This window comes from Lissotriton helveticus, chromosome 12 (genome assembly GCF_964261635.1).
Source record: "Lissotriton helveticus chromosome 12, aLisHel1.1, whole genome shotgun sequence".
Lineage (NCBI taxonomy): Eukaryota > Metazoa > Chordata > Amphibia > Caudata > Salamandridae > Lissotriton > Lissotriton helveticus.
Genome location: NC_136073.1, coordinates 857,409,762 through 857,435,003, shown reverse-complemented (window position 1 = coordinate 857,435,003; position 25,242 = coordinate 857,409,762). Strand labels below are relative to the sequence as shown.

The following is a 25,242-nucleotide window of genomic DNA, read 5'->3' as shown; positions in this document are numbered from 1 at the left end:
GGGTCCCCGGGGCCTTTCATAGACTGCTGGACCCCTGCCGACGAGGGGGCTCGGAAGCGGCCCGCATCGCGCCGGCTGCGACGCGCCGGCCCCCCCGCCCCCCCCCCCTCTTGAAATCACTTTGGGCGGAGGCGCGGACCCCGTCCCGGGACACCCGAGCAGACTGCACTCAAGGCCGTGACTGGCGGCCTTCCATCCCGGGGTCGGGTGGACCCGCCTGCACGCCGGAGCTGCCTCCGGGCTTACACGTGGCCTTAACCAACGAAGCCCGCACCATCAGTTTGCTCCTCGGCTGACACCCCACGAGCCCGCTCCCACAAGTTCGCCATTGGCCCCGGGGGGCTGGGGGGTTCATCTGGCCTACTGGATTGTAATCAGGGCTTCCTCCTGGAACGACTGCGACGCCCCTAACAGATCACCGTTCTTGACACAGCGCTCACGGACACAATCCGGATTACATCACGGGATTCCAGAGCCGGGGGCAGACAGGTTCGCAATCTGGGCTTACACCCAGGGAGGCTGCGACGCCCTTACCAGGTCACCTTACTCCACACAGCACTCACGGACCTAATCCGGATTACACCACGCAGCTCCAGCTTGCCCTACTACTGCCCGCGTCCTGCACCCTGGCATCCTCCACCGCCGCGACAGCGCGGACTCCTCGGCGCGAAATGGGCCGCAACGACGCCAGACAGTCCAAAATCCCCTTCGAATCCAAGAAGGCGACCAAGACGCCGTCGGAAAGGGAGAGTAGCCCCACTTCCTCAGCTCCCCAGTCAGAGGACTTGAAATCACTCCTATTGGACATGAGACAGAGCCTCTCCACGATTGATGCCAAGATAGACACCATCAATTCACGCATGGACAGCGTCGTGGCGAAACTTGAACACCATGAAACGCGTCTCAAAGAGGCGGAGGACAGGATCTCCGGGCTGGAGGATGGCGCTACTACCACTGGCAGGCAAGTCACTCGGATGGACAGACTACTGAAAATAATAGCGGACAAGAACGAGGATTTAGAAGCTAGATCCAGGCGCAACAACGTCCGCATCCTTGGCCTGGCAGAATCCACCAACACTGGAAATATGGAGATCTTTATTGAAAACCTTCTTGTGGAATTATTCGGTAAGGAATCCTTTTCTCCGCACCTCATAGTGGAAAGAGCCCACAGGTCCCTTGCTGCCAGACCTCCTCCTGGTGCCCAACCGTGACCCATTATCGCACGCTTCCTCAATTACAGAGACAGAGATGCGGTGTTGCGCCGGGCGAGGGAGGTCGGAACAGTTACTTATGGCAATACAACGCTCTCCTTTTTCCCGGACTTCACCCCCGCAGTCCAAGAGGCCAGAAGAAAATTTGCTGGGGTAAAGAAGAAACTCCAATCTCAAGAAATTCCTTACGCCATGCTATATCCGGCCAAACTAAAGATAACACACCGGGGCTCGCAGCATTTCTTTCAAAATCCGCAGCAGGTGGAGGACTTCCTAAAACTCCACAAAACAGACCGAGTCAGGGAGGAAGCGGAGTCGCGACGCTCTAGATCGCCTTCCCCGATGTCTCAACCGGAGTGACGAGCTGAGCTGGCACCTGGACCACGCTGCTACAGAACTTTGACCATGGAAAGACTGAACCCTGCATTTCACGGTGAGGTACACTTACTGTTTTAAGCCTACCTGGCCTGAGATTGCTATTGCGCTCGGTCGCTTACCTCCGTCCCGCGCAAGACAGCTAGGTTCCTATCTGGCGTCTGGCGGGTGAAAGTGAGGAGGTGGATGGCAGGTCTGGCGCCCCTAGATCACCGTCCCCGATGGGTGATCCCCTACAAGCTTCTGTTCTATTCTTAGTTTTGGGGTGGTTAACAGATGGGAGGGGGGTGGGAGACTTGGATGCCCGGCCAGTTGGGGACGCCGGTGTGGGAGGGACTACTTTCCGATTGAATGCTGAGGCAGCTATTGCTCTTACCACACTGTATAGGCATAACGAAACTCATGCTGCTACTGTATTGTATTACCGGTTTGTTGCGGTTGCTGGTTGTGTTGAACATTTTAACTGTTATAGTCCCGTCAGCGCAGCCGCTGCGGGCTTCACGGGGACAGGGAGGGATTCAGTGAATAATGTACTATGTGAAACTCTGGGTGTTGCTGATGTGTGCTGTTTGGAACCAGCTGCTGCGTGCCTGGGCAGGGTTCTCCTTATGCCGTTGGGATGGGTGACGTGAGCGACTCGCAGTCAGCCTTGCAATTTCGCCTGTTAGCGTGGAATGTTCGTGGGTTGAATGACCCGAGGAAGAAGCGACGAATTCTGGGGTATCTTGATAGTCATGGAGTGTCTGTTGCAATGCTACAAGAAACTCACCTGGTGCCGAATGCGTCCCCGTTATTTGCCTCCCGTTGGGCCTCATGCAGAGTGTTTTCATCGTATTCAAGTTATTCTAGAGGTGTCACGATCCTTGTCAAGAAAGGCCTGGGATTTTCCCCCATTTGGTACTGAAACAGATCCCAGTGGCAGATACTGCATGGTATGGGGGAGGCTACACTCTCACACAGTCCTATTCGCTTGCTACTATGGTCCCAACATAGATGATCCGGCTACACTCCTCACCCTATGGGGCAAGATACAAACCCTTGGCATATCCCATGTAATCCTAGGTGGGGACTTCAACACCGCACTGCACCCTACAGTGGACAGATCACACCCCCATTCTTCCCATTACACCCGCACACAACGCGCCTTACTGAGCATTGTGGACGATCAACGCCTGACGGACTCATGGAGACACTCCCACCCGTCTACTAGACAAGGCACACACTTCTCCGCTGTCCACTCCACCTGGGCGCGCATTGACTATGTCTTTCTCTCTGCTGGTCTTACCCCTTGGCTAATCAGGACACTACACCTCCCCCGCACCTTTTCAGACAACTCACCTGTCCTTCTGAATCTACGTATTCCCCTTGATGTTTCCCCTTACCTAAACTGGCGCCTTAATCCTGCGCACCTGACTGATTCAGCCTTTAAAGCGGACCTAGAGCATGACATAACAGAATTTTTCGACTGCAATGTCAACTCCGTCTCCAGTCTCGCTACGGTCTGGGAAGCATTTAAGGTTACCGTTCGTGGCTGGTGCATCTCCAAAGGGGGAGGGGTCCTCAAATCTCTACGTGGTGACCTGCAAAAACTTGAAGGCGAAATAGGCAAACTTGAGAACGAGATATCCCTAGGACAGGGAGGGCACACGGCAAAGGCACATATACGGGAAAAAATTAACGAATATACTGAGGCTGCCGACAAAGAATGCAAGTTTCTTGGGAAGCCCTTTACAGCGCGTACATATGGGGAGGGAGACAGACCGGGCAGAGCGCTCGCAACTGCGGTTAGACCACCTAGGCACAATAATTATGTCACCACGCTCCTTGATAGTCAAGGTATACCCCAGAGAGACCTCCCCAGACAGTTACGGGTCCTGACCGACCACTACTCTGAGCTCTACACCTCCCATAGAGGAGCTGAGCTTAACCTCTCCACCTATCTTGATGACACCGCGATAGCCTGGCTCGGCCCGACCCAACAGAAGTTCCTCCACCTGGAATTGGAGGTGGACGAAATTAAGGACGCAATTATGTCCATGAAATCGGGCAAGGCCCCAGGATCGGACGGCCTACCGGTAGATTTTTATAAAACCTTTATACATCTTCTTGCCCCGATTCTAAAAAATGTATACTATTCGGCCCTTGAAGATGGCATTTTACCGCCCAGTATGCGGGAAGCCCTAATTGCCTCCCTGTTAAAACCAGGTAAACCGCCGGAGCACTGCGATTCGTACAGGCCTCTTTCATTATTAAATACTGACGTCAAAATACTAGCGAAAGTCTTGGCTACCCATCTGAACCTGCTGATGGAGCGTCTGGTCCTTCCGGACCAGGCTGGCTTCGTCCCAAACCGCGCCACCTCACACAACCTCCGCACCCTTCAGGCAGTACTACAGGATATAGACCCCGGATGCAAGGCGGCCGCGGTCTTTCTTGACGCCACAAAGGCGTTCGACTCCCTTGAATGGGACTACTTACTGGCACTTCTAGAACGTATGGGCACCCCCTTCAGCTTCATTGACTGGATTCGCCTGCTATATAATAAACCACAGGCTACAGTCCTTTTGAATGGAGCCCGTTCAAAACCATTTGAGATTCGCAGAGGAACTAGACAGGGGTGTCCTCTCTCCCCTGTCCTTTTTGCAATAGCGATTGAGCCCCTAGCAGCCAAACTCCGGCAGCACCACAATCACCGCTCCCTCATCTACCCGGAACGGCAATTACTCATATCATTGTACGCTGATGATATGACCCTATATATCAATAAACCACAAGACAATTTGAACCCGATCCTACGTGAGATCACTAAATTTGGCGCCATCGCGGGAATACAGATAAACTGGGCAAAATCTGCCCTGTTCCCCCTTACGGAAAAGACTCAGCGGTTTCCCCTCGACTACCCACTTCTGTGGGAAAGCGAAGAACTAAAATATTTAGGGATCAACATAACTAGGAATCGGGAGACCCTTATCCGTGCTAATTACGGTACTGTCATGGATAAACTGATTGATAGCGTCACTAAATGGATCCACCTTCCTCTATCTATGGCGGGGCGTATCTCCTTAATTAAGATGGTGGTGCTTCCAAAGTTGTTATACCTCTTTACCAATATACCTTACAGCCCAGGTGCACATTTTTTTCGGGCCCTAGACTCCCAAATGTCCAGACTTATATGGGGTGGGAAACAGGCTAGAGTCGGACTAAAGACTCTCATGCTCCCCTACCATCAGGGTGGGTTTGATGTACCAAATTTCCGCCTCTACTATGACTGTGCGCAGGGACATTTTGCAACGTACTGGCTCCACCCTCCCCCCTTTATGGCTCATCTTGCTGTGGAGGATGGATACATGCGGCCCGAAAAACCCTCGGGATATCTTTATGGGTCCTCCCGAGGGATTGATCGTGACCCCACAACGGTAGACTGTACCGTGCAGGCTTGGCGCCGGATAATGACGCGCATGGGCGTTACTATTCTATACTCCCCCCGCATGATATTAGCACATGACCCTAGACTAAGCGTTACCCGCGAAGAGATTGGTCGCAAACTGCTCACTAAATTGGCTATACGCACGTGGGGTGATCTGTACATACAAGGCCGATTCCGGTCGGCCGCACAATTCTTCGGGGCGCACGCACCCTCAATCATGGACACATTTCTATACACGAGATTACGGCAGAATGTCCGTGCGGTCACCCCAGACTTCCCGGACGAACCAGAAATCGTGGCCCCATTGCACGCCCTTCTGCTCACTGATACCCCGAAGCATGTGGTCTCTATGCTGTACAAGCAGGCGTATGCGGCCCTTGACCCCCCGCCTCTCAGAGCTAGGCGAGACTGGGATGCGGACCTAGATGCCCCCCTCTTGGACGAGCAATGGGAGGAGAGCTGCTCGCACACGAATGCTGTGACTGGTAATGCCCGGCTTAGGCTGGTTCATTTTAAGTTCCTGCTCCGGCTTTATCACACTCCTGCCAAATTGTGTCGTTTCGGTTTGCGAGCAGATGACAGGTGCCTTCGATGCAAGAGGGCTGGAGCTGACTTTATTCACCTAGCCTGGTCGTGCCCGGGCGTGGCATCATACTGGAAGGAGGTGTTTCACGGTATGTCTGAAATGGTGGGAGTGGCGATCGCCCCCTGCCCCAAAATTGCCCTACTGGGGCATTCCTTTCCAGCGCTAAAGACGCACCGGAAATTCTTCGCGCTAGGATTCTTGCTGGCTAAACGCCACCTGGCCTGTAGATGGGGGCGTGGACGCGCCCCCAAATTCAAGACTTGGCTGACTACTATGTCCAATTGGCAAGACCAACTTCATAACTACGCTGAATTGTTACCCCACAAAATGCGACCCAAGGACTTATGGGGCCCCCTCACCGCTTATCTCCTCCGGACTCAGGAGGAAGACCCAGATGGTCCTGGCCAGCGGGAGTCTCCGGCCTGATCTCACCCCCCGAGCGTTCACGACCACAGGCCCGACTCCTGTTAAACCACCCCCATTGTGCCTCCTTTCCATTTCCCCCCCCCCCTTCCCTATCCCCACTCCTGCGGCCTGTTCACCATCACGAGGCCAATATGCAGGGTTAATTGGGACCTGTCGGAGGGTGGGTGGCAAAGTCCCAGTGGCAAACTCCTAGGATAGCTCCTGATCTCCCCTCCGACACAGACTGTGTGGGAGCCCGCTGGCCATCCTCCCGTCCCCTCTTGGGGAGGTATCCCACGAGCTCAGACACGACAGAAGCGCGATATAGGTACAGGTGGCACACCTTTCAGCTAGCACATACGATTCCTGACTACACTCCCTCAGCCCCGCACCAGTTCCAAGTAGCTACGGGGTTACAGAGCAGGTTGGTTCCTCTACCGACCCACCATAATGTGGGGTAACTACGCTCTTCATGCTCTGCCCTGTAAATCCTTCTGCACTGCATGCTGTAAGTGATGTCCACGGTACTGGATGGGACAGGGCACATGTTTTTTTTTTTTTTTTCACCAAGGTTCACTCTCAGAGTTGGGGCGGAGGGAGGGGAGGGAGTTACACGGAAAATGTCCTCAACTGTTTAATGCTTTGTCTGTAAACCTGCAATAGAAGCTTGATACAGGATGACGATTTATGATGTGGAGTTTCTCACGTTACAACGCGGCCGGCCCGGATGGGTTGTAGGCGACACGCTGTGTTAATTAACCGCACCTCTCCACATCGTACCCGCAATATTGACACCACCTGATGTTGCTGCCGGCCTGTCATACAAGGTTGTAGGCATGAAGCTGTGTTTTAACCACTTGCACCGAATAAAGGTCTTAACACCACTAAAACTTATAGTTTTTTGAGTGAATTTCAATGGTTTTTTAAAAGCTAATTCCTAACTATATAACTTCTGAAACCTATGGTTTATTCAGTGAATTTCAAAGGTTTTTTAAATGCTAATTCCTAACTATATAAGGCCTGAAACCTATGTTTTTTTCAGTGAATTTGCAAGGTATTTTTAAATGCTAATTTCTAACTATATAAGGCCTGAAACATATGGTTTTTTCAGTGAATTTCAAAGTTTTTTTAAATGCTAATTCCTAACTATATAAGGTCTGAAACCTATGGTTTTTTCAGTGAATTCGCAAGGTTTTTTAAATGCTAATTCCTAACTATATAAGGCATGAAACCTATGGTTTTTTCATTGAATTCGCAAGGTTTTTTAAATGCTAATTCTATTAGCGGATAACGTTTTTATATATTAAAACATTTTTTAAATCTCAAATGCCTGCTTTGCTAACAGAGTTTTTAAGCACAGGCTCTTTTGTCTCTGGTGGCCATCTTGGGAGACTGCATATCAGAATTTTTTTAATGAAATATAAGAGGATTTGAGAAGTCACTCAAAATGTGCCCTAATTTTTCTTTCTTCAGCACTAACCATAATTTCTATGGCAAAATGAACCCCCTCATTTTGTTCCTTTGCAAATTAAATGTTTTAAGTGTTAACACTTTATTCCAACCAAGATGACTTCAGGTGTGCCATACTTTTGTCATAAGTAAGACTGTTAGCGCTCTAGTTGTTCTTTAGAACACTCTGGGACATTCTGTCATCGGGCTATAGTTGGGCTACATCTGGCTGATATTTGGGCTACATTTTTTTTTTTTTGTCTCTGGTGGCCATCTTTGAGCTACATTGGGCTACATTTGGGCTCTAACATATATATAGCCCAATGTAGCCCAATATATATTTTTTCAAAGTTAATTTTCGTAAAAACCACTGGAGCACATATCTTGAGACATAGCAAAGGCACATCGGGCTACCAGTCCCTACAATTTTGCCAAGTTTGGTGGAAAACCATTCAGCCGTTCGGGCTAAAAGTGAGTCCAACCGCCCTATGGAAATTAACATGGGGAAAACACGTTTTGGGACCCCCCTTTTATCTCGGCCCCCGCTTGACGAATCCCCCCCAAACTTTCAGGGAAGGACCGGAGCGCCGCGAGGCAAAGTTAAGGAAAATTTCAGGAAGATTCCTCAACCGGCGTCAAAGTTATTCCCAATAGAATGTTGCGATTTCCCTATGGAAAACAATCCTAACTATATATACCTACTGGCTATCGCCAGTAGGTAATATATATATATATATATATATATATATATATATATATATATATATCAGTACTTGTTCCGTCAAGTGACCGCGGAACTTGATAGGTCTGGACCTCAGAAGTCTCACACGATGCAGCGGAAAATAGCCAAAAAACAATCACTACTCAAATGAGTTTGCAGGAAGACGGTTTATTCCATAAAGGATGATGCGTTTCGCTCCACCAGGAAGCTTGTATATATATATATATATATATATATATATATATATATATACACACACACATACACATATCGCTATTCCCATATTGTGCATTAATTTTGGAAGTCCTGCAGTCATTCCCCTTTGGGTAACTGGCCATATAGAAGAATGAGATAAGCCCCACCGAGAGGACCGAACCCACCTGCCCTAGAGAGAGGCCGTTTTCACCCCGCCCCCTTGTCGCTCACCTCAGAGCAGGGGTCTCCAACCTTTTCTGTAATAAGAGCTACTTTTGTTCACTGACACTCACCCTGGGAGTTCTGCACACAGGAGAGTTCTGTGCAAGGAACTGCAGAGCTACCAGTGGTCACAGCTGCTTGTTGGGAATGCCTGCCTCAGCAGAGTGACTGCTCCCCTTCACCCTCCATCAGTCACTGATCACCCCTAATCCCACCTCCCTCCTGGGGTGATAGTCCCACTTTCTGCCCCTCCCACTTTTTCTTCGAATGGACCTCTCCTCCCAGAACAAATCTTTCCCCCCTGCCCTAAGATGGCTGTCACTCCTGTTCACCCGCCCCAGGGTGACTGTCACTCCTGTGCACCCGCCCCAGGGTGACTGTCGCTCCTGTGCACCTGCCCCGGGGTGACTGTCGCTCCTGTGCACCTGCCCCGGGGTGACTGTCGCTCCTGTGCACCTGACCCGGGGTGACTGTCGCTCCTGTGCACCCGCCCCGGGGTGACTGACGCACCTGTGCACCCGCCCCGGAGTGACTGTCGCTCCTGTGCACCCGCCCCGGAGTGACTGTCGCTCCTGTGCACCCGCCCCGGGGTGACTGTCGCTCCTGTGCACCCGACCCAGGGTGACTGTCGCTCCTGTGCACCCGCCCCGGGGTGACTGTCGCTCCTGTGCACCCGCCCCGGGGTGACTGACGCACCTGTGCACCCGCCCCGGGGTGACTGACGCACCTGTGCACCCGCCCCGGAGTGACTGTCGCTCCTGTGCACCCGCCCCGGAGTGACTGTCGCTCCTGTGCACCCACCCCGGGGTGACTGTCGCCCCTGTGCACCTGCCCCGGGGTGACTGTCTCTCTCTCTACCCAGGACGTCGTTGAAACCTCCCCCAACACCATTCTGTGCTGTAAGTGTTGTCATTCTTTGGCGAATGTGAGAAAAGTGTTTTTCTCGCGTGTCCTTGCCTCCGAGGCAGCGCGTCTCTCCTAATCAGCGTCACCTTGGCACAGAGTTAATCAAGTGAATGATAGTTATAAATCATGGCTTCTGAATGACCAGCTTAGGGATGCGCTGTAAACACATTCCAAGCCTGGTGCGGTGATTGCTCTGCACACAGACCGTCTCCCCATGCGACAACTTTCAGTGCTTAATGTGTCCCGGTCTTTTCCGGTGCTTAGTACCAGTACTTATTTATGTCAGGCTACCACATGGTTCTAGTGTCTGTATATTTTTGAGCAGAGCTCATTCACAACGTATTAAATAGTTTTTAAAAATGCAATTGGTTCAGCATTAGGTGACCTAGGACAGTTAAAATGTCACACTTCTGTTGTGTGATGGTTGATGATTGGCAGTGGGTGCTGCCAACCACTGTGACCTCTTGAGAAATACCTCGGACCTTGGCACTTACATTCTTACACATTTAGCACTGATGACGAGTGTGGTACTGGTGGAACATGCAGATCAGTGGGCCCAACCCAAGAAATACACAGAGGGGCAGTCCTACCTTTAGGCCGGTACAAAAGTCTTAGGGAATGCAGAGTTCTTTGTATAGCTACTGCTGACCGGTTCAAATCCAAGAAGGGCCAATTTAGCCTTTCATCCTTCGGATACCTATAAACCAAGTACAAAGGAGTTGATTTGACAGTTGCATCTGTTATTAAACAACCAACGAACTTGTAGTTTTTTGGTAAAATGACAAAATGATTAGTGCTTTCCTGGGGCAGAAACCTGAACATACCAGCTGATAAAATGTCAATTTAGGAGGCTCATTTGTTACCCTTTATGGACATTGCACCAGTGAAGGTGAGTGTTTGCTTCAGCCAAAGTATGTCTGACAACCCCAAAAATCTGCGTTATCTCTCAAACACATACATAACGTATCACTACACCATGGAGGGCTGCTGTGATTTTAAACAGGTTGTATCATGTGCACAGATACATCGGTGGGGAAAAAACATGTGGGTCCTGAAGAAGGTGTTATGCTGAAACGTGCGTAGAGAGCGAAACGGTCTATTTGATAACCACTATAAGAGAAATGTTAGATTGAAAAGTTACGTCTAAATACTCTACAAAAAAAAGTTGCTGAGAGATTTCCCATTTATACATACAAATATATCATATTTACTCATTTTGATTGGTAGAAAAATATTGTAATTCATTTTTTCATGATTTTGCACAGATGTATGTTGTGGATGGATGTGAGGGTATGATAGATTTTATGAATGAAAAAATTAAGACCTGCAGTGCTGTAATGTATTTTATATACTAAAGGAGTGATTTATATATTCTTAAAGTACGTATATTGAATACTTTGTCCTGTGTAATAAACCTATTTAGTTTTGCATTTGTTGACATGTCCTCGTGCTTATTGTATTGTATGCCCTACGTGGTGTAGTGATACATTATGTAGGTGTTTGATGATAAGTTGCCGAAGACTTCTTGACATAGATTTATTACACTATCCCTGCATTAGGAACTGTATTTGTTAGGGGGGGGGGGCTTTGTCTTTACATCTGTGTCCACTGTCCAATGAGCAGGGAGCGCTATGTGCTAGATGCCTGCTCAAGCACGGCGAAAGGCAAATATAAAATGCGGCTCAGATTCCCATACATTTAAGGCTGAAAAGACACTCTCCATAACACAAGAAGAGGAATGAATATATATATATATATATATATATATATATCACAAACGATCTCCAATTCCGGGGTCTGGTGAATGAACAGGGTAAATAAACACATCTTTACCCAGGAAGCAGCCGTACTCTGCTGCCCCACTGAACGCCATTGCATTCTATTACGTGTCATGGCAGCTTCCCCAAAGATTGATTTGGGAATCACGTTTGTTAGGGTTTTAATCCATACTCCGTGCATTCTGGCAGATCGAGGAGTTTGCAGGTGTCTCAATGGGGGGTTACCTATAGAAAGTTGCGTCTTATGAAGACAATTTGTTTACCGTCTTCAGTTGGACAACAATTGTCAGAATTAATTCCCACTAGACTCTGGGACACCTGGAGGAATGTCCTTTTAAGTCCCTTTTGAGGAGGGGCATTACCCCTTTCCATCGATCAACTACAGTAAAGCAACAACTACTAGACATTGAATTTTAGCAGACTCCAGCAGAGTCTGCCTTTCTTTAGGATGAATGACCAAAACCTTGGATGTCTTCCCTACTCTTACACATTTGCCCAGTTGCCTTGTCATTGACTTCATACCTCTTTTAGGTCCCTTTGGTTCGACTCCTTGCCTTCCTTTAGTACAGTCATAGAGAGGTGCTCTTAATGCATCAAAAATTGAAAGAATATTTAGCACACATTGCAGGTATACCAGTTTCATCAGCACATGGATATTATAGTCTATTTTGCTCGGTACATTTTACATTCTTTCTCTCCTGGTTCTTAAATACTTTGAGGTTATGAAACTTTCTTTTAAAGTTTTTTGTGCTCTCAAAACTCGACTGATCTCAGTAAAAATGCCCATTTCCATTATTATTGTGGATATGTGTGCAGCCATTTACCTCAATAAAAAATTCTGAATTATAAAAAGCAACATAGTAGGTGTATTTCAAATCTGATGATTTAAAGACAATATTTCAAAACCTGGCCACCCTGTAGATGACCATGTTGTTGGTCTCTTAAATTTACATGACACCGTAAAAAGGTGAGGACATTGTTTCAGCCTGTTATGCTTGGCTGGATTGGCCTTCATCAGGACAGAGCCCCAAAAGCAATTATAAATCAGGCCGTGCAACTGGGTGCAGGATTTTAGTTTCTTAAATGCGCCTATTACTGAATTAGGGCCAAGTAAAGGCTATCTTCATGTGTGCTAGTATGGACTTCTACTATACCATAAGCTTTTCTCTTTTTATCCCTCTCACAACTCTGGGACATTACTGAATATGCACCAATAGTTGTGGATTTATCGTTAAGGTTTAATTTCAAAAGTATGTTTTTTGGCGTATTTCACCACACTAAGACACAGCACTACCAGAGCAAATCCGAACAATGAAGGGCTAGGCAGTTTGAGTATAGTGAAAAGAGACCCCCCTCCCATAAAAAATTAGTTCAATACTATAAGAAGAACACAGTAAGAAGTGAGAAAAGAAAGGTTTCTGTTGCCATCCTTTGGATTTTGTAATTGAAATATTCAGTGAGTGCCCCGTCCCTACCTCCAATGTATTGTATTGAATTGGATTGTATTTATATAGCGCTTACTACCCCTGACGTGGCGTTGAAGCGCTTTTTTGGTGAGTGGCACGCTACTCCGGGACCCATAGAGGTATAGTGTTGAATTAGTATAGTGAAACATGCAAGTACATTTTAAGTGGTGAATAGGTTAGTCAGTTATTTTGGATTTGGAATGATAGTAGAAGGATAGAGGCGGAAAAAAGGTTTGTATTTATATAGCGCTTGTTACCCCTGATGGGGTGTTGAAGCACGTTACTCCAGAAGCCCATAAAGTATTAGTGGTGAATTAGTATGGTGAAATATGAAAGTAATATCAGTGGTGGATATTAGTCATATAGCACTTGTTACCCCTGATGGGGTGTTGAAGCACGTCACTCCGGAACCCATAAAGGATTAGTGGTGAATTAGTATGGTGAAATATGAAAGTAATATCAGTGGTGGATATTAGTCATATAGCACTTGTTACCCCTGATGGGGTGTTGAAGCACGTCACTCCGGAACCCATAAAGGATTAGTGGTGAATTAGTATAGTTGAATATGGAATTTGAGAAGTGAACATGTTAGTCTGTTAATTTTAATTGAAAAGGATAGTGGAGGGATAAAAGAGTGAAGGATTTTTTTGTTTGCTTTTTTTGTTTTTAGGTCTTGGCTCCACAATGGCGAGTTGTCAGCCATAAAAGCTGTTCTTCTGGTACCACAAGAGTACAACAAAATGTGTGTGGGGGGGGGGGGTAATTGGGGCACAGAGTAAAGAGGAGAGGCCCAATTTGGCAGAGTCTCCATGCCTGACATTTAGAAGCCTGCAAATAATATTGAGAACTCGACGTGTACCTTTTGGGCAGTCTTATCACACCTGTCCCTCCCCTCCCCCCCTTCAGGAACCGAAAACGGCCAATGATTTGATATATTCCAGTTGGCTGCAGAGAAGAAGGGCAGATGCTTTAGAGGTAAACGCTTACCAGCCTATAGGACATTGCTTCCACAGTATTTGGCAAACTTTAAACAAATGTCTAAATATCTTGATATGTAATGAAAGTGATCAAGCACTTTTAAAGCAACTGTGGGAGAAAAAAGTCTGCAGAAGTAAACGTTGACCCAAACAACTGTAAATGTCCATTTTTCAAGGCCTTTTTTTAAATTTAGGTTCACCAATATTTCTCGAAAAATCAGCCTGCAAATTATTTGCAGGATAATTATTTCTGCACCAACACCCGTCTCCCCCTCAAAAAAAATGATTTTACCAAGGTGTAAATAAAACATGAATATAATTTTTAGATTAATAAAAGAGATGTGTAACAGAGAAAAAGCCTGGTGCTCACGCTCCCAAGGATATCAGTCCATCTGATGGAATTCATTGTTGAAACATCTTAAATTGACCAACTCATATTCATTGCTTCTTTAAGATCAGAATATATTCACACAAGTCCAGTTCTTTTGTATCTTCATGATTCTTAATTCAGATTTTGAAATGATTCTTCTTCCTCTTAACTTTCTATTATTCATCCAAGTGTTCTAATACACTGTCAAAAGCCACAGCCATATTTATTTTTTATTTTATTTATAAAGTTTTATATAGCGCGAACTTGATCCCGGAGGATATCAGAGAGCTTTACAATTTGAGGCAAAGGTAAGATAGAGTGAGGGCGATAGATAGATAGTTACGAAATATTTTAATTTTTTCTAAACAAAAAATATAGAATATCCAAATTTTAAATTTAATGGGATGATTGGAACTTTCCAAAATTTGATTGCATCTCTAAAAGACAAAGCAACATGCTTGACTCCCAGCCTATCACTGTCTTTTTTGCTCCTGATGCATACTCTAGTCAGCGCATATTAGTGCTTCAACTGAGTCCACCAATCATCCATGCTGGATTTTGTTTGCTGTACTTGCGCTGCTCCCATGAGTCAATTTACGGGTACCAACTTCATTTTTAGCCTTCAATTTCAAATTCCTTCACATTACAGAGTATATTAGCATTTTCGATGTTATATATTGCTTTGTTAAGTACATATATTTTATTAATCTGCCTATAATATTTAATTTGCTAAACAGTCGTGCACCCCCTGAGTAGTCATTTCAGATCCCAGCTTAAGAACCGGTGCTCTAGGAGACATAAGATCACTTTATACCAGAATCACACATTGATGTTTCAGACAGCAAGAGGCTTTCTGTATTCTGAAGTAGTTTATTCTCAACCGATCTACATTATGAAGTTAATTTATGATACCGTGTCTTAAGAAAGACTTATGGATCTGCCCTGTCTGAGGCAAACTTCCATGTGGAACCAATATTTGTCAAAGGGTTGTCACATTACTACAGCACAGTTATGTCTTGAGTAGTTTCCTAAAGCAGAAGTGGTCAGTAGCATTAGGTAACTCCGGAGTCAAAGGGCTCCATAAAGGGGTGGTTAAAGAGTTAAGGAGCAGAAGCCCATTACTTTCTCCTTGATAATCAGAATGGAAAGTTGCAAGAGGTAAAAAGATAGAATTCCTCCAATTAAAAGATGGGACACTGTTGCAGAATGTCCCATCCATGGTAGATTCACCACCGCTGGCTATAGTAGTTGTTAGAAGAAAGAGAAATGTGCTCACCACGCTTGAGAGAAAACACTGGTAAAAGATGCTGCCTGCACGTGTTTCGCAGTAACCGGCTTACTCAGGGTTTATTTATGATATCTGTTGGTGAACTTCATTAGTGTCATTATTGTATCCCATATGATTGTCTATTATTTCATTTTCCTACAGAGTCTTTTTTGGGTTTCGCCTGCCGAAAGGCTGCGCTCTGCGCAGCCTTTCAGCGCAGGTGAAATCCTATGTCGACACTAAGCACTTCGGGAACGTCCCCCGGCTCTCATTGGCTAGCTCCATAAATGGAGGCTAGCCATTGGGTGCCGGATCTGTCCGTCAAGGCCGGACCAGATTCGGGGGCGTTCCCGAGATTTTTTCCCTGGGCGGAGTTACGTTTTTTCCCGTTCCCTCCCCTTTCCCGCCGTCCGTGTCCTCTCCCGCCCCCCTCCCACCGTCCGTGTTCTCTCCCGCCCCCCTCCCGTCGTCCGTGTTCTCTCCCGCCCCCCTCCCGTCGTCCGTGTTCTCTCCCGCCCCCCTCCCGTCGTCCGTGTTCTCTCCCGCCCCCCTCCCGCTTGTTTCCTCCTCTCCCCTCTAGACAGGTCCTCGCCGAAGCCACCGAGCTGGGAGATTCAAACTTGTTTAAATTTACCTGTCTATCTTGTCCCCCTGCCGTCTGTCTGCTGCTGCCCCGCTGAGGCTCCCGGGTTCGGCTTCATGGCGAACCAGTCGCAGTGCCTGGACGACCTGCCTTCGGGGCACCTCTGGCCCCGGCAGTGGGACGAGGCTGCGCTCCTGCAGCGGGACCTGTACAGCGAGGCGCAGCGGCTGGCGGTGGAGCAGCTGCTGGCCGGGGGGCGGGACGCCTTCTGGGCTTTTCTGTCCCTGCTGTCCGCCTCCATGGACTGCTCTTCGGTCACGTATTTCCCCGACCGCTCCGACGTGGAGCCCCCGGCGCTGGAGCTCGGCTGTGCCGGGTCCTACCGCGGAGTGACGCGGGCCGAGGTGCACTTCCAGCCCAACTATGGAGAGTGCATTTACAGCTGCAAGGACGCGGTGCGCAAGCTCATCCGGGGGGCTAAGGAGGTGAGTTGCGCAACTGTGTGTGTGTGTGGGGGGGGAGGGAGGGGGTAAACGACCCATTGCTAGGCGTGCAGAACACCAGCATTAAGGCTGTGACATCAGGTGCTATGACATCTGACAAAGCCTACATGTTTGGGGTGTTTTTAATGCAAAACTAGGATCGGGTTTCCATTTCCATTGCTTGCAAAGGACCCCTTGCACCCTTGCAATGACATTCAGTTCATTTTAGATTCACTGACTCCTGAATTCTGAGCCGGGCGCTGCCATAAACAGTGCATCGGGTGCAGTGGTACCGGGGACAAGTGATATGAACGGCACTGTTGGCCCCAACGTGGTTGGCTTTAGCACCCAAAGTGAACACGGGCGGTGCACGTTTTGTTTACTTGCATCAGAGAACACGAACCAGTGCTACGCTGCTGTTCTAAGTAAACATTAATGTGCTTGCATAGCCCTCGTGCTGACAGCCGCGTGCCGTTGCACAGCGCAATAAATGCCTCGTGCAAATATTGTCCAATAAAATATTACGCTCTCTGGATTTCAGAAACACGGAGGTGGCCGCTACTCCTGCATTCTAACTTTACTATACTATTTTTTGCCCTGCTCGCCTTCATAAGGCTCTGCCATTTCATTGAAATCTAATGATTTATTACGCGCGTTTTCAAAACATGCCTTTGACAGAAATGTTGCCTTCACTTGAATTTCACTTGGAAGTTTGTGTATGACTCCCATTTAATGACCCAAGGCCTCTCAGGGGGTTGACTACCTGTTACACTTTCAGTGGTCCACTCACCTCTAACCTTTTAAAGGTTGATAAACGCATAGAAATAATATTAATACCTGCTGCTGGTAGGGCTATAAAGCATCAAGCCTATGACCGCACTTTATAAATATTTGTTCATGTTGAGATTGCAGCTAAAATTAATTTGGGTGGTTAGAGTAAATTATGCGGCTCAGGACTATAGGGGATACTGGGTGAATCATGGGGACATGTGAGGCGGTCGTCCGTTTAACCTGAGCACGTGCTGTAGGGGTCAGATTATGACAGAGTTCAATATATTTGACCCAATGCTTTAAATTGACAGGTATTGGAGTACTGACCACCTGCCCTTCTTTACTTTGAACGGTAGAGTACCTGTCTGCACTTCTGAGCACAGCAGGGGGAGGGGGGTGAAGTACCAGCTTCCCTGCTTGACTACATTGTGTTATCCTGGGCAACTCTTGTTGTCCCCGTTGAATAAATCCATTATTTGTAAAAGAACTGCCAGCGTTTGGAGACGCTCTTATCACCAGGTTAGAGAGACGGTTTGGCAGAGAGCGGAAAGGACGCATTCGCGTGCCTGTCACTGGAAGAAAAGAGAGGCAGTGCACTTCAAAAGCGCTATCAATATAGATTTGGGAATTTTTCATATTATTCTGGCCCAGAGACACCAGCTGATGTTTAAACTGAGGGAGTCTTTTTGGCTAAAAACCTACCTTTAATCCGTGTGTAGTTTCGGTTTGTGCGTGCGCAGTCAAGGAACCCTAGCGTTGTGCATGTTTAGTGTGCACACACTTGTTGTCAGCAGTGCCACTGCCCAACTTGCAGTTGGCTACCGTGAACATAGCAGTAACTCGTAATTCCGAGGCTTCCATTTTACAGCACTGTATATTAAACAGGTGCTGTTTGGTGATTGACCCAGGTCAGAGTTAAACTCAAAGGGCCTTCCTCATTTCGGCACACAAGTGGGCGGTCTTAAAAAAGACAGCAGCTTAAGTTGGCTAAGTCTTTGCCTTTTAAAGAGAAACACAATGCATATGGGCAGTGTTTCTTTACGAATAACATTAGTGCGGGAACTAGGGAGGCCTCCTTTCCAAAAGAAAATACCGGCCATCTGTTCACTTTGTAACATTCTGCAAATGCCCGGACAGGAATCCTAAGCAAAACTTTACATAAAACCGTCTGTATAATATTTTACATGGCCTTTTTGTTTTTATTTAATTTAATTATCAGTTGGGGGTTATTAGGACAACCGTACAGCACACTGAAGTGTAGCTCAGCTGCTGTGCAAGGGTTAGCTGCTGCTCAGGGTTTAGCTGCTGTGTGTGTGGCTGTGTGTGTGTGGCTCTCTGTATGTGTGTGGCTGTGTGTGTGTCGCTCTCTGCATGTGTGTGTGTGTGTGTGGGAGCAACAGCAGTGTGAGAGCGACAGCAGTGTGAGAGAGACAGCAGTGTGAGTCTTCTAGGGAGAGCATGGTGTGTGGGAGAGCATGGTGTGTGAGAGGCAGCAGTGTGTGAGAGACAGCAGTGTGAGAGACCTTTTATTTATGTTTTGGTTTTGGAAACATAAATAAAACGCATTGTTATCTGCAATATCATTAGCTCAAACTCGCGTAAATACGCGACCTATTGCATTGCAAATGCTATAGGTCTCATTTGCGAGAGATTAAGCTATTGGCATTGTAAATGACAATGCCATTTATTTATTTATTTTCAAAACCAACACATAAATAAAAATTGTCATTTACAATGCCAATAGCTCAAACTTTTCAAAAGGCGAAACCATTGCATTGTAAATGCTTGTTAGGTATTTGTGATCCTACAGGGGACTTAGAAGTTGTCCGTCGCTTACTGTCAGTTGGCTTTAATGTTGCTCTCATTTGCTTGCTTCTTTTTGGTCAGATTCTCTAGGCTTCCTTCCTCTTAGTCTGTTTCTCCCTCCCCTGGAGAATGGGCGCATTACTTGTGTCCTTCCAGTGTGCATTTTAAAAGGCACTACTTTTTAATTGTTAAGCACTCTACAAGCTTACATGTTTTTCAGCTGTCCTCCTCATGCACACATCCCTCCTCCATGTTCTTACCCCAGTCCCTCCCACCCTCTGTGGTTGATCTGCTTGCCCTCAGCCCCTCCTGACAACGCTCTGTTGCCCTTGTGCTTTCCCACAGCCCTTTCCTTCCACCCTCTGTTGCCCTGGTGCTTGCCCACAGCCCTTTCCTTCCACCCTCGTGCTTGCCCACAGCCCTTTCCTCCCACCCTCTTTTGCCCTTGTGCTTGCCCACAGCCCTTTCCTCCCACCCTCTTTTGCCCTTGTGCTTGCCCACAGCCCTTCCCAGACACCCTCCGTTGTCCGCGTGCTCCCCCACCTGCCTCCTAGTCTCCTGCCCTCTGTGCTGCCTCTCTCCTTTCCTTCTGTCTATCCATCTATCCATCTGCTTCCCCCCCCTCTGTGTTGTACAGGGGAGCAATAAAAAAAAAGTGCTGTGACACAGCCAGCACTTGTCGCGTCATAGCATTTTTTTTGTATAACCACCCACCCTAGTCCTTGCCTCCTGTCCGTCCTCCCTCCACCCATGTTCCTTTTGCCCCTTCCCCCATCTGTGTTGACTTTGGAGAGTAATAAAAAAGCAATATAATACGGCCTGCGCTGGCCATGTCATAGCGGTTTAAAAATCAGTTTTAGCCATGCTGCACAGCAGACAAGCTGCTGTACACATGGCCACAAAATGCAGACAAAGCCGATAGCTCTCGTTGGCAAAACATATTGGCTTTGCCAGTGCTTGTTTTCAGTAGTTTGAGAGTCTTACTCAAATTGCAGAATCCATATCCCATTACACAGATAGAATGGCGCTTAATTTGCCATGAAAACATCCATTACACTACATGAGCTTGTAATGTTTGCAGGCTGCCAACAGTTTGTATTGGTATTTAAGGAAAGACTTAATCGCAAAGCGGGTTTTTTAAACAGTATAATATCTGTGTGAAGGGATAAGGATTCTGTAATTTGAGTAATTCAGGCATCAGTTAACTAATAAGAAACAGGACTGTGTTGTAAAATGAAATAATAGACAGACGTGGATACATTACTGACAATGACGTTTCCAAATAAGCCCTGAAGAAGCGAGTTACAGCGAAACGTGTTGGCAACATTTTACGACAGTATACCCCTGCATTTTTTGATAGTGTATTGTAACACTTGGATGAACTATAAGAAGTTATTTGTAATACAAATTTGCCAAGTAGAACAATTGAATAGATGAAAGAACTGGACTTGTGTGAATATAAAGGCGTCTTAGAAAGCAATAAGTATATATTTCCCCACTTGCCAGTATATTTCAACGTTAATAATTTTGTAACTTTGTGAAATAGAAAAACTAACAATTTTGCCTGTTATTTCTGCTGAATTATATTTTTGTACTCCCTCAGTTTTAACCATGCCTAAGCGGTGGAACAGTGAGAGGCGACTTACTGTCTGCTGAAATGAGGCGTTTTGCCTGGTGACAATCAACCTCACCACAACACGAACCAGTCGGGAAATCTGATGATGGGGATTCCTCCGCTTAGTATATTAGTGAAGTGGGACGTGGACTGTTTGGCTGTGGGAAATATTATGGGAGAGACGCCTGGTTTCTCTCTCTGTATGGTACTTCTGATGGTGCACAGCACTGAACTGGAAGAATTGGAACAAAGATTACTCTTAATTTTTAGGTCTAGGTTAGCTACATCTTTCACCGTGTAAGCTGCCTCGTTTAAAAAAAGATCATAAAAAATGCATTTATACATAGATTGGTTTTGGGTCAGCCCTCTTCATCCGCTGGTCTGATCAGCTGCCATTCATATTCTGCTTCCAACCAAACCACAGCATCCCACAAGGGGCAGTGGGTTTGCTCAGCCATTGGCTCTCTTGCAGTGGGAAGGGGGGGGGGGGGAGAGCTTTTCGCAAGATTCCCTGTGCATATAAATGTACGACAGTGCTGACACGGGGGGGGGGGGGGTCAATACTTTACCATGACATTTTATTTTATTTCCATTTTTCCCTTTAGTTATACTAGTGTGATTAAACGTTGTCTTCAAGTTACAGTAATTCAAAGCCAATAATACCCCTTCTTTGTACCAATAATGTTCATATTTTCCTGTGATATGTATTTAAGTAAAAGGAATTTCTATACTTGTTCTATGTATATCTGCTTCCTAAGGACCATCTCTGCTTTTCTATTACACTGGTTATTTTTTCAAATTTTTAATGTAAGCATTAGCCACTATGTTAACGCTCTCTTCTTATTTTTGTAGCATATGCTCTCAATTAAAACTAAACAAAAATGTAACCACCGCAACAGGTTGCCAAGGCCAGACCTAATGGTGTTGGCAATGCTTTTTTTTCATGCTAAGCCAACTTCTGCCTGTGAAGGCACTGATGATATTTTTGTACAAGAACTCATTTCAGTAGGTTTAGTTTGACCCAAAGGGATGACACACCAGAAGCATCAATATGTATGGAACCTTGGCCCAGCCGCCGGGTCAGAGGTAACTCCTGCGGTTATCGAGAACCCCGTCTCTATTTTGGAGCTCCATGGGTCGGCCACACGGACCACCCACATTCAATCTGTGTACGCACTGCTCAGAGTGGAACCTCCAGAGAGGATGCTTTGCTTGGCCAGGCATTTTCCTAGTCAGTCCACTCCTTGCCCAGCTGAGTCAGTCCCTTTGCTCCCAGCATTCCCTGCTCTATAAAGCATACAATCCAAATGAATGCATTGGTGCTGGATGCAAGCTCCTCCCGTCCTGTACTAAAACCATTAAGCAATGATGGGTGGCAATGGCAGTCCAAGGATTCTTGGTGCCCCAGATGAAGTGGTATTTACCATGCCTGCTCTGGCAAAGTGACCATATTTCATACTACTGGAGAGAAGTGGGTTCCCACCTGCTGCCCACGGCCCAAGAAGCGGTCACCTTTTCCCTTCATTTCGCACAAGCCCCAGCCTAATGATTAAGTCCTTGTCTGTGTTATCATCAGCCCTGAGTTCTCATTTCTGCTTGTCTACTTGACCAGGGTGTGGGGTGCTTGCAAGGCCGGACTGAGAACACTGGGCAGCCCTGGCAATTTTATTGGACCGTCCCTCCGGATGGGTTGTGGGCGAGGGTGCAAGTGTGAAGCACTGCTGCATAACTAAACCAGCCCTCAGCACTGTTACTTTTGTTACTTGGGGCTGATATTGCAGCATCGCTACAAAACCAGCTCCCTGTAACAAAACCAGCCCCCATTGCTCCAAAACCTGCCCCGCACTTCCAGACTTCCGGGAGAAATGCCCGATGTCTGCTACAGCCAGTCCAGCCCTGGGTCCTTGGCAAATCTGGAGGTACGGTGAAGCAGGCTGAACTACGATATTAAGCTTTATATAAAAATAAATGTGAATTGACACATTTCCACGTGTTTTGAAACTGCACTGTTGCCAGTGCAGCTCTCGAAGAAGGGTTCCTCTGTTCAACCGTGAAGCAGGAAGCACATAATGCAGGATGTATAGGGTGTTAGTAGACATGCCTGATGCACACGTTGTGAATCTTTTGGTTTTCTAGATTTTTAACCTGGTTGTGCACTCTTGCAACTGTTAGTGGGAGGCAAGTGCAGCGAGGGTGGTAAGGCTATGTTTGGCAGCTTGACTCTTTCTGGATTCACATGTTGTGCATTATTCCGCCAACTAATGGTTGGGTTCATAATTATCTAATCTAGTCCTTTTTTTTTGTTTGATTTTTTTGTGTCATCGTCGGCCATTTAGTGTCCCTCCTATACTGATGTAAAATATATACCAGGAAATCCCAATGCGTGTTTGCCAACTTCAAATAATTTTTTTCTGCTATTGGGTACCATTTTGCGCTCGTCATAGAGGGGCTTAACACCAGACAAAAACAATTCAGACCCATGGAGGAGGATCTGTTGCTGAAAGAGTTCTGGGATATGTGTTAGGGTATTGTTTTGCTGAGAACAGCTCAAGTTAAACCACTATATAAAATTATGGCGGAATGATCTGACCTATTTCGAAGAAAAGATGGGTTGTTCCATCATTGTGAGAGGAGGGTCCCTTATTTTGGCTCTCGACTCACGGGTCAAGCATTGATCAGATGTAGAATAAGAGAGCGAATATGGCACATATATTTGTATGTTGAAAAAAAGAAGTGGTTGGAGATGTGTGCAGTGTACTGAAAAAATGAAAGATTAGTCGCCAAGCTACTGAAAAGTGTTGAGTTTCCAGGAAAAGTGTGGGATAAAATGCATTTGCATGCCATTGGTTACAATCTCATTGGCTACAAGTATGTTTTGCCAGAGACGAGGAGTTTCACTTTTGTGTTTATAGATTATGACTGTAAATGTGCTTTTGTAAAGTTTGAAGGATGTCGCCACAGAAAGGACCACTGGCGTTTTCAGTGATAACTTTAGAATAGAAGCATCCCATCAGGCATTGACATTTCCCACTTAAGGCATTCTTTCAGTGTTGTTGTTATTCCCCTCTGGTAAACCAATTAGGACAATGTACCAAATTTAAAATATATTGTTAAAGAAAAATTTAGGATTGGAGCATGGAGTCCAGTGTGAAGTGGAATCATCGGATAACCTTGGATAATGGCTTACAACATGTTTGGAGAAAGATGCTTGTATACTTATCTAGTAATTAGATCCGGCAATAGAGTGTGTCTCTTTACCATCCACAAGATGATGGCTGTTCTGAAAGGGCAAACAGACTGATTAAGACACTTGTAGTAATGGCTGTCTGATACTAGCACAACTGTTGAAGAGGCTGAAAAGGGCATTGAGATACAGTTAATTGTGTCCCAGGGAAATCACCTTTTATTCTTTGATGAAGGGCAAAGAGAGGTTCACACCTTTGCAAATGAAAGTTCAGGAAGATAGAATGGTCCGTCTAAAGATAGCCAAACCTTAATTTTGAATGGAATAATAGAAAGCCTCTGTACGTGAAAGAATAACGAAAGAGCTATTAAAACAGTAATGATTCATGGATGCAGTAAAGGGTGAGCTTGGGACTAATCCTTTGAGGTTCATGTAAGATTTTTCTGTAGGTTTATTATTGCGGTTGATGTTTTTGAAGGAAAGAAGATGGTGTCATTGGTAGTGTCAAGACTCTATCTAAGGAAAGGTTCTGGATTGCAGTGAGAGTGGAGAGGCAGCATGGAATGTTGTGGTTTTGTGATGTATACTGGAATGTTGTGAAGCTTCTGCTCTGGAAGTTAGTGTTTGGTCAAGCTGCAAGAAGGCTGTCCAGTTGTGTGTAGGTGAGATTGAAAGCCTCTGAAGTCTTATACAGTCTTATTTACGGCCACTACATGTTATGATTAGGCCTCTTGCCCTGACCTGTCCTTTTCCCCTCATCTTTTGTTGTTTGTCTCCCGCTTCCCTTCCTCGGCCCTCTGATTACCCTGCCCTTTGCTTTTTCTCCCCCTTCCTCTCTTTCTGCCTTTATTTTCTCTATTCTCGTCTTAATTCAGCAACATTTACAGGCATGACTTCGTTTTTCAATTTTTGCCAAACTTGCAATGTTGCCAAACCTTTACGCAGATTCTGAAGCCTCTGATCATGACAAACTTACAAGTATTACACTATTTTTTTATGTGTTTATTTTTTCAGTTAAATTTGGACCCTGTGCTTGTTTTGTTCTTTCCTTCCCGGATGAGTTACCTGTCTCGGTGTATAGGTTAGCGGGCCTCCTCTTGCACATGGCCCGTGCAGCGGGGTCTACCCATCAGGCCTCTCTCTCTTGCTTCTTTTCTCTCCTTTCCAGATCTGTCCAGGCCAGCCTGTTTCAACCCCCCCCCCCCCTACCTGTGGTCGTCGACCAGGATGTGCTTGATTTCTGCTTGCCTCTGTGTGGCCGCCTTCACTGTTTGTGTGAGCAGATGTTGCAGGACTTTGCTTGCCTCTAGGTGTCTCCAGTGTTGCATTTTGCTAGGTGTCTGTATCTGGTGCCCGCCCGGGCTGTGTGTTGCGGCTTGTTTACCCTCTGTCTCCTGCTCTGTTCAGTGGAATGGTGGTATGTTTTGAGTGTTGTGTATGTCCAAG

At 46.5% G+C, this 25,242-nt stretch overlaps 1 protein-coding gene and 1 long non-coding RNA gene across 5 annotated transcripts in view; one reads left to right on the top strand and one right to left on the bottom strand.

The window, feature by feature from the left end:
- LOC144798606 (uncharacterized) overlaps positions 1–25,242 on the bottom strand; it is a 1,317,000-nt gene that overhangs the window by 955,507 nt on the left and 336,251 nt on the right. For both annotated transcript variants that reach the window (XR_013603577.1, XR_013603578.1), the window contains one exon: positions 10,088–10,194. This is a non-coding gene — a long non-coding RNA (uncharacterized LOC144798606). The remainder of the gene's footprint in view (positions 1–10,087; positions 10,195–25,242) is intronic.
- PTPRS (protein tyrosine phosphatase receptor type S) overlaps positions 1–25,242 on the top strand; it is a 320,940-nt gene that overhangs the window by 121,571 nt on the left and 174,127 nt on the right. The window lies entirely within an intron of this gene.